Source organism: Echinops telfairi, unplaced genomic scaffold, assembly GCF_000313985.2.
Source record: "Echinops telfairi isolate 266 unplaced genomic scaffold, ASM31398v2 ScPeMD7_7463;HRSCAF=8501, whole genome shotgun sequence".
In the NCBI taxonomy this organism is placed as follows: Eukaryota; Metazoa; Chordata; class Mammalia; order Afrosoricida; family Tenrecidae; genus Echinops; species Echinops telfairi.
The window spans coordinates 8,370,290-8,380,559 of NW_022111363.1; the positions used below are offsets into that span (position 1 = coordinate 8,370,290).

The following is a 10,270-nucleotide window of genomic DNA, read 5'->3' on the forward strand; positions in this document are numbered from 1 at the left end:
TTCCATGTGGACTTTGTTGCTTCTCAGCTACAGGGCCACTTATTTATCTTAAAACCTTTAAGACCCCAGACATCGTATCTTTTGATAGCTGGGCACCATCAGCTTTCTTCACCATATTTGCTTATGCATTTTGTCCTCAGTGATCATGTAAGGAAGGTGAGCATCACAGAATGCCAGATTATTAGAACAAAGTGTTCCTGCATTGAGGGAATACTTGGGTAGAAGCCCAATGCCCGTCTCCTGCCTTAATACTTAACATATAAACATATGTACATAGATCTATGTCCCTATCGTTATATCTATATACATACATACACATGCCTCCTGTATTTAGACCTCTATAAATGCCCTTTGCCTCCTAGTTCTTTCTATTTCCTTTTACTTTCCTTTTGTCCCACTATCATGTTCTGCCTTCATTTGGGTTTCAGTATTCCTCTTGGTTACATTGCCCTTGATCAATCCCCACCAGGCATACTACACCCTCTTCACCATCAATTTTAGATCACTTGTTGTTCCCTTGTCCCTGGGTCTGTTAACACCCACTACCTTTCCCCTGCCTCCACCTCTCCCGTGCCTTCCCACCCACCCCCAGCCATCAGTCCCATTGTTTTCTCCACCAGATTGTTTATCCCACCTATCTTATCTAGATAGACATGCAGAGACAATAATAAGCACAAACATAAGACAGAGTAAAAGAAAACATAACAACAACAAACCAACAGCAAAAAAAAAAAAAAAGCCTATCAATAGTTCCAGGTCTGTTTGTTGACGTTTAGGAGTGTTTTCCGGTTGAGTCTGATGGGTGTCATGCCCTGGCCCAAAAGTCTATTTGTGGCATTTCCTGGGGACTTTATTGCTTTGCTCCCTTTGCTGCACTGCTGCAGGCCCTTAGCAGTACGCCCTGGTGTGGTGGGGTCAGATGGGGCACAATTCCCACACTGTGCCTCCTGTGTTATTCCTCAAAGCACTTTCCCTCATGTCTTGTGGTGGGGCTGGCCTTATGGTCCTCTCCGTGCATTGGCTGCTCTGAGCAGGGATATCGTCCTCAGGGCTTGGGGGGCCAGGATGTGCTCCACACTCTCTCCTTCCTGCTTCATTTGCTCCTGTGTGCTCTGATCAGAGGCGCCCCTCTCCCTGAGCTGTAGCTAAAGTGCTGTCCTCAGAAGCGATTATTCTGGGTGTGCACATAGTTGGGATTGGGGCGGGGCCCGCAGGCCTCTTTACTGGCTCCCTGCTTCGTGCAGGTGTGTTGCAGACCTCTTTACTGGCTCCCTGCTTCGTGCAGGTGTGTTGCAGATCTCTTTACTGGCTCCCTGCTTCGTGCAGGTGTGTTGCAGACCTCTTTACTGGCTCCCTGCTTCATGCAGGCGTGTTGCATTCACGTCACCAAGTTGGTTCTCACGCAAAGCGACCCCGTGTACTACAGCATGAGACCCTGCCTGGTCCTGGTCTTCCCCTCAGTGACTACGCCGGAGCCCCTTGTTGCAGCCACGGTCCATCCACCTCTTAAAGAGCTTCCTCTTTTCCGCTGCTTTTCTACTTTACCAAGCATGACGTCCATTTCCAGGGGCGGGTCTCTCCTGGTAGCATGTCCTGATAGCATGCTAATAAGTTACTGTTCAGCCCCCATTTCTGTCTGTGAGCCAGATGCTGGCTTCAGTGTTTTAGTTGATTTCTCTTACGGACCCGCCCTCGCCCCCCCAATAACGCTATGAGCAGGGCATTTAGATTTCATTTGATAAGCAAGGAGACGGAGGTTTGAAGAAAGTAAATGGCTTGTTCACAGTCCCATCACTGCTGATTAACAGTTTAAAACCAAATGTTGCACCCAAATACTTCTTAACTTATTAAGTATCATCTTGTACTATATGTTGCTTTTTAAAATCTTTTCTTGTGAATTACATAAAGGTTTACAAAGATACTTTAAAAATGTATATGCCTTCTGTTCCCTGGCATTGATTACAGTCCCCAAGATGTAATAACAATTAGTCCACTTCCTCCCGGGATTTTCCCCTTTCCAGTCCTGTTGCTAGCCCTTCTGAACCTTGTCCTTGGGCAAATTCTGCACTTTTCATTTCAAACGGTGGTTTGTTCTGAGGAGTGTGTACCTCCCTTGGGTTAGTGTTCCCTTACAGATCTATGGAAAAGTGAGCCAGAGGGGTGAGTTCACTTCCAAGCTGAACTAAGGGCTATAGTCTAAAGAGGTTCCCCCATCTCTATCCAATCTGGGCAATGAGTCTGGTCATAGTTTTGAGTTTTGTTCCACATTTTTCTCCCACTGTATCCCGGACCTTCTAATATGATCCCTTACAGAACAGTTGGGCACCATCTAGTTCCTCTGGTCTCGGGGTCCTAGAGCCTGAGGTTCCGTGGATATTGGTGGTTTATTATTGCATCAATTTAGTCTAGCCCACTTCTAGAATGTGAACTCCTTAGCACCTCTGTATCTGTGGAGTGGACCAATTTGATGGGGAAGTTTGAGAAGGTTTTTTTTTTTGTTTGTTTTTTTAAGGAATTATTTACCAGGTGTGGACAGGTGGTCAGAAAACCACAAGAAACAGTGCAGTAGCCCAGGTCTTTTAAGGGGCTTGGTGAACTGTTTTAACCTGTGGGGAGGGTTTGGTCACTAGACCCTGAAGAAAGAGAAAGCTGTGTGGAGAGGCCTGCCAGATAGGAGCTGTGGTTTTCTCCCAAGAACACAGCCAAACAAGCAGGGACTCCACAGAGTAGAAGTCGAGAGACAAGTCAATGTCCACTTGCTCTCTGCCCTCTCTCTCATCTCCTGCGATCCTCCACTCCCATCAGCCAAGTATGACTAGGGATCCCACACAGCTCAGTCCCCCAGGGGGCACACCAGGAAGAAGGAGGTGGAAAGTGAGGTGCAATGGTGGGGGGACAACTAACTAAATCCAACTCACCCTGCAGAATGTCTGGACATACAGAACTACTGCATGGGCTCGATGACTTGGCTTTTGAATCTCATAAAAGTATTATGATTATCTATCTAGCTATATAGACAATCATTATACATATATCTTCTCTGGCATATGATGGGAACAACTAGGAGAGAAGAAATTAGGGAATGACAGGTCTGTTTTCCCCACAAAGTGATGGACCCCTTAAACATGAGAAAAGCAACTTTTTTTTTAATCTCCCAGAAGGCCAAAAAATAGCACCTACCTTAAAGTGAAAGGAGTGCTTATTGAACCAATGAATGTTCCAGGGCCTTTGATAAAGGATCTGTAAATAAGTCATGTCTGGACTCCCCCATTTCTCTGATTCAACAAACAATTGAATGCTTTCTACGGGTCAGATAGTATGCTAGAGATGTGTACGTATATGATATTATTTATTTAATCTTCAATACAATCTTATCGGTAGGTAACAGTCTGTTTTATATTGTGTACAAAATAAAGCTCAAGCCCTTAAGTGGGCTATTGAGTAAGTGGCAAAACTAGAGTGAGCACCCACACCGGATTCCCGGCTGAGTGTTCTTTCCCATGGCGGCAAAGCTGTGGCTCTGGACTCCACTGGTCCTTGGAGTGTTGGGCAGGGGTCTTCTCACTTGCCTCAGCCTCCTGCTCTAGAAGAGGATGAGAAAGAGATGGAGCCAAGGCTGAGGTTCGGTGCAGAGGCCAAGGTGCGCTAGGACTGAGCAGGAGGTGGTGGGAAGATCCTGGCTGGGTAAGACCAGACACCTCTTCTTCGGGGAGAGCTGGGACTCCCCCACCATTTGGTCTGGGAGACTATCCCATGTTGGTGGGGCGTGGCAGCCCGGCACTGCTCGGTGGATGATAGTGGCTGCAGTCTTTCCCAGTAAGCATGTGCATGTTGCCCAGTGCTTTCAAGTCCATTCTGGCTCATAGCAGAACAGTAGGCCGCCTTGTCCTGAGCCATCTCAAAATCATGGCCGTGTTTGAGCCCCCTGGTACAGCGACTGTGTCAATCCAACTCTCTTTTGCCTTGAAACTCTACTTTGCCAAGAATGATGTCCTTTCTCCAGGGACTGACGCCTCCTGTTATGTCCAAGGTGCGTGAGACAAAATCTTACCAGTGTCACTGCTAAGGGCCCTTCTGGCTGTCTTTCTTCCAGCATCGATTTGTTTGTTCTTCTGGAAGTCCGTGATACAGTCGATGTTCCCTGCCAACATGATACCTCAGTGGCATTGGCTCGTCTCCAGTCGTCTGTATTTATCGTCCGGCTCCTGCACATATACGAGGTGATAGACAACACTGTGGCTTGGGTCAGGCACACCTCAGTCGTCAAAGTGGCATCTTTGCTTTGTAACACTTTAACGAGATCTTTTGCAGCAAGTTTGCACAATGTCATCCGTGATTTGATTTCTTGGCTGCTGCTTCCAAGGGTAGTGGTTGTGGATCCAATTAAAATGAAAACTTTGATTTTTCCTCCATTTGTCTTGATGTCACTGATTGGTCCAGTTGTGGATATTTTCATTTTCTTGACTTTGGGGGTAATCCATACTGAAAGCTTAGTCTTGGATCGTCATTAGTTAGTGGTTCAAGTCCCCTTTGCTTTCGGCAAGCAAGGTTAGGTCTTCTGCATATAAAACCCAAGCCAAACCCACTGACTCGAGGTAGTTCCAACTCATACTGACCTGATGCAGAGTTTCCAAGACTGTGAATCTTTATGGGAGCAAATAGCCTCATCTTTCTCCTGTAGGGTGGCTGGTGGGTTTGAACCACTGATCTTGAGTTAGAAGTTCAACTACTACCCAACAGCACCAGCAGGTTATTAATGAGTCTTCTTCCAGTCCCGATGCCAAGTTCATCTGCATATAGTCCAACTTCTTGAGTTATTTGCTCAGCATGCAGATGGAGTAAGTATGAGGAAAGGATGCAATCCTGAGAAATAGCTTTCCTGATTTTAAACATCAAACGCAATTGGCTACAAATATCTAAACCAGAGTGGCACTCACTGCGTTGCAATAATTCCAATTATTTGATTAAAACTCATTCCTACCAAAGTGCAAACAACCGACAGCAACTACAGTACCTGTTATCAAATGCACCTCTCTACCTCCTGCCACCATGCCGTGGCTGGCATGACTGTGTCATTAGGTGGGGACAATAAGAAGTGAGTTGAGTGGTCAAAGTCCCTGGGGAATTTGCTTTTAAAGGATCAGGTGATCTGGCCAGAGGGGGTGATGGGTGTGTCCAAGCCTGCTAATTTAGGAAGTTAGAAGCAGGAAACCCCCCTAGAAATGTCATGATGGGTGTTGCATGAAAGGGAAGAAGGGGTATTAAAATACAAAATACACCACCCTCAAAAAAGTACAAGTAGGCATGTTGAATTCAATGGAAAGAGCCAACACTTGAAGTCAAAGGAAAGGAGTTTTCACTTCTAGGTCCCTGTATCAGCTGGGTTCAGTGGTGCTGGGTGACGGATGAAACCACTCTGTACTTCAATATTCTCTCTTTTTTAAGCAATTTACTTGTGTCTTGCCAAACATCTTGGGTATAATTGAGATTAGTTGTGCTCTTTAAATAAAGATCCTGTGTAAACAGCACGTGCTGAGATGATTCCTCTCCGAGGCGGCTGTGGAATGTGCTCAGGGAGCCCATGGGCCATGAGGCATAAAGCTACAAGAGTGAATGCAAATCTGGGCCAGCACCAAGGACAGGCAGTGTGGCTCCTGGGGTCCCTGGTTTTAGAGAAAGGACTCTGTCATCAGATCCAGTGTTTCCCAGGAGACCAAGGGAGAGGGGTGTGGGAAGCACTAAGGTGTGGGGAGCTACGCCCAGCCTACGACGGATGGGGGGCTGTTGCACAGGCTTCTGCACTTAGACGGGCCCTCTGCTTGGTTTAACGCGATGCTGGGCCATTTTGAAATTCTTCATACTCTGAACATAGGCTTTCCTTTGGGACCAAGTCCTGCAAATTATGTAGCTGATCCTGTTGAGAGGATAGTCATCACTAGATATCAGCAAAAGATGGATTTAAACAAGAAGCAGGTATAAAAATACACAATAGTTTCTGCTTTAACTCAAAGAAGAAATCTCCCCTTTCTATTGTCTAGCTAGAGAGGCCTGCCTAAACTATCCCACCCATTCTCTCACCTGGAGCGAAGATTCCCCAATCACACATAAGTGAGACCAAACAGCACCCCAAGCTTTAGTTTCTTCAATAACAAAACAATTCACTTTTCTTTTGGCTGATTAGGGGGCAAAGTTCCCCGAAGAAAACCGAAACAAGGAATAGTCGCCGCCCCTTTCATCTGGACTCACAGTGGCCCGTGGTGTCAGAGCAGAACTGTGCCTCACAGAATTTTCGATGGCTGAAATTTTGAAAAAGCAATTGTGCCAGGCCTTTCCTCTGTTTTGTTTTTGTTTTTTCATAATCCAGTTTGATCCTCGCAGCCCTTTGTTGGCTCGTTCTACAGCTAGTAACTGCGTGAACGAGGTGTCAGGCACTATCCTGGGTACTGGAGTGAGAATCATTAACAGGTCTGACGCAGTCACTGTCCTTGCCCTTGTTTTATGGGGTCTGGGACCAGACTGGTGGTCGGGGGACCTGCCCAGTCATGCATTATGGGTGAGTGGCGAAGAACAGAGCGGAACCCAGTGCTCTACCTGCGGTTGCAGGGCAGCATGATGTGGGATGCTGAGGCCAGACTGACTGGATTCGTGGTTTCTGGAGTTAAATTGGGGCTCTCTCCATCACCCACTCCACATACATTACTGGGCTGCTGTGTGCTTCTGTTCACTTACAAATATGCGTATACTTAGAGGACGCGCCTCAAGGCTTGAGGATTTCCAGGACAAACTCTTAACCTGGAGCTTGCCGTGGAGTAAGAGCCCAACCAGTTCTGTGGTTACATTATTGCATCATTGGGACCCACTGAATGGCAGTGAGCTTGGGGGACCATGTCTCCCTGGCCAGGGACTGAGGTCCACAATAGAAGTCAGAAACCTTCTCTTACTCCTCTTGTGTTATGTCAGTGTTCACCATCGAGCCTGGCGCGTGGCAAGAACTCAAAAGATGCTTGGTGAGTTCAGGTTTGGATGACCCAACACTCAGGGTAAACGTGGTCTGGTTTGTGCTAGTTTATGACTCTGTGAGTGAACATTTTTTGCATGTTGCTGCCCACACGTGAAACTGTTCCTACAGATCAGCGAGGAAGCACAAGCTAGCCCATGGTTACCTTGCTGATGGTGCAATGCAGCACAGTTTGAGTTGTATGGGAGTCTAGTAAGAATGCTACTTTTCATTTTCATGGGATGGGCTCATGCGACTTAGCGCTTCCAAAAGCTTCCTCCCTGCAGGTCCTGCTGGAAGCCAAGGCCCCTGCTTTTCCTGTAGGAAAGGGATGTGTCACCAGCGCAGTGAGATCCTGCCCCTACCTGGAGCCCATCATTTCTAATGGACTTAAGGACTAAGGAGCTGGTGCCTTTAAATCCCACAGAAAGAGAAGAAAAAGCACTTTCGTTTCAGCCCATGTTCTCCATTAGACACCCTTCAGGTGTTAGCAATATTATGCCACAATTTAGTTATCCATTAAAGCCAGGTAATAATAAGTACACAAAGGTATTTGGAGCCTATTGATGTTAATGAAAGAGATCCATCTAATTCAGAATGTGTGTGTGGGGAGCTCCTTGGAGATGGAATAGGCCCCAAGGTTAGCCTCTAATGGCCTTCTTGATGGTAGACCCCACCAGTACTCAATTTTGCATGACCGTCTTTATGACATCTCTGGAATTTTGACGCGCAGACTCACGCTTCATACAGAAGCCCGTTTTCCTCCTTCCCTCCTGAACCCCTCCCAACATTCCCAATTCAGAAACAACGGGGAAGTGGCCAGCAATTAAGTAAGATCCTTGCACCTGAACAAACACTTTTTGGATCCTGACCGGATTGGGCTGGATTAGCAGAAAGCCCAAGGCTCAGGATTACGGCAGTGATCCTAGAAGGATTTCTAGGGCTGTCTCCCCTCTCCTCTTCCCCCTTCTCCCTTCACTGGGTGTCTCAACCACATCGCTCTACCCTAACCTAGAAAGGACAGTCACGACAGAAGACAAGTGAGGTGGCTTTCTTTCCCAGATGCCCCTCGGGGCCTCTCTAGGGGTCCTCTGTGGACACGACCATTCCTGGCTGGATGAACCCTACCGTCAGCGTGGGGACTTCTGGGGCGGAGCTCTGTCTAGTTACCACAGTCACCCATCCTTTTCTATCCAACATGAGCTCCTAAATTTTGTTGCTTCCTCCCTCTCCCACTTCCACTCTCATTCTTTAGAGGAAAAAGCAAAAAAGCACTGCCATACAGAAATAGAATGGCCACCCTGCCATTTCTGGGAACCAGCACCTCCGATCATGTATGGGGGGAACCCACCTCTCCCACGGCTGCTGGATCAGGTCCCACGATGCACACTGCATCCTCAAAAGGAGAATCACCTGTACCTGGGGTTCCCAGTGGAACACAGCCTGACCGACTCCACAGAGTCAGCAGATAAGCAGGCTGAGTCGTGAAGCCGGCAGGTGTGATTGCACATGAGCTAGAGCTAATGGACATGTGCAGCATCTGATTTAATACAGGTGACAGCCGTGTCCAAGAGGCCCAAGGTGACGTGTATTATGAGTAGATGGTCGCCCCCTGCCTGGGCCACCTACCCCCATTCCCCTATGGGCAACGTGCAGCCCCTCTTTGGAAGAGACTAGGAGAGAGACAGGGAGGCCCAATGTTGGCATGAGACTGGCTCTGAATTTCATGCCACTGGCCAAGGGCCATAGAAGGCACCTGAGTGTCTCCATTGCTATTTCCAACGGGGGGCCATCTGGTACCATGAACTTCACCACGCTGCGCAGGACAGCGACAGAGAAGCTGGGAGGCCGAGGGAGGCAGAAAACAGTGATCATCACCAAAGCAACTTGAAGCGCTCGGGAGTTGCGGAAGGCCCCCCGCCCCGTGGGTGCCTGCCCTGCCAAATGCCATCTGTGACGACACAGCATCCTTCCCCTGCTCGATTCCAGGGCCAGGCCAGGAGCCCGCTCGACAGCCCACCTGAGCCTACTGGGCAAAGAGACGCCAGCCCTTAAAGCCCTGGAGCCTATCCTGCCTCAGACGCCCCTCCACAGACACACCATCAATGGAGAAGGAGCTGGAAGGGAAGACCGCAAACAAATGGAACCAGGAGCTCGCCAGCCTTCCTCTCCGAGCATCTCTGTGGGTTCGACGTCAGGACCCTGGTGGCGCTGTGGCTTAGGCGGTGGACTGCTGACCCACCAACCACTCTCTCCGAGGGAGAGAGAGGAGGCCATTTGCTCCTGATCAGATTGGCTGTCTGGTAAACTCGGGGCAGTTCGAAGCTGCTGTGAGTCAGACTTGGCGGCCACGGAGTTCATCTTTGTGACAACCAACGGAGACGTGCCCTGGACGCCTCTCACCGCTGCGGAGACGACAAAGGACCACTTGCAGTGAGGGATGGCTTGTCACTACAAAAGAGTGGCTGTGTCCTCGGAGCACGTGTGTGTGTGTGTGTGTGTGTGAGCGCGCTCCTGTGTACCTGCCTTTGTCGCTGTGCTGCGTGCAGCGCAGGTAATGGTGTGTGCAGCGTTCTCGGCAGTGTGTGGTAGGTGACTACGCTCCCCCTTGCATGCGCTGCTCCCTCACATTTCCCTTTAATGCCCTCCTGGATGCGGGCTGCATTAATAATGTTTGCGGGCTGATATCTTTAAAATTAATGAGGTGTTTACTCTGAGCCAAGAAACTCATTGAAATTAAAAGAAGAAGAAGAACTTGCTTCCCCCTCTCTTTCACTAACTAAAAGAAAAGTGGACAGACAGGACACAGGGAAAGCTTTGCTAAAAGCCAAGCAGAATTCTGGGCAAATCCCAAACTCAACTGCTAGAAGGTAGGAGTGTGAGCAGTATACATTGCACCAAAAAGCACGCCAAACAGCTCTTCATTTGTTTCTGACACCGAGCGGCTCTGTGGAGGGCTTCCTAAACTGCTTATCTTTATAGGACTGGACAGCTTCCGCTAGCTCCTTCGCAGTGGCCGATGGGTTCCAACCTCTGATCTTTTGATTGGCAGCCTGGCACTCAAGCCGCAGACAGTGCCAGCAGGGCTCCTTGCACATTATACTTTCATCAGCTTCAAATCATAGCCCCATCTGAGAGGTCCATGACTCCATAAGAGTTTTGCTAAGCCTGGCTGGAAAACTGTATAGGACACCGGGGGACCTGTGCCCCCAGCCTTAGTTTATCTCACTCCCTCATAGTTTATTTCATTCCTTCTTAGAGAGAATTGGAACC

At 48.4% G+C, this 10,270-nt stretch overlaps 1 protein-coding gene across 1 annotated transcript in view; it reads right to left on the minus strand.

Moving 5' to 3' along the window:
• Window positions 1-10,270, minus strand: part of HTR3B (5-hydroxytryptamine receptor 3B) — a 41,295-nt gene that overhangs the window by 2,517 nt on the left and 28,508 nt on the right. The gene's annotated exons all lie outside the window — the stretch shown is intronic.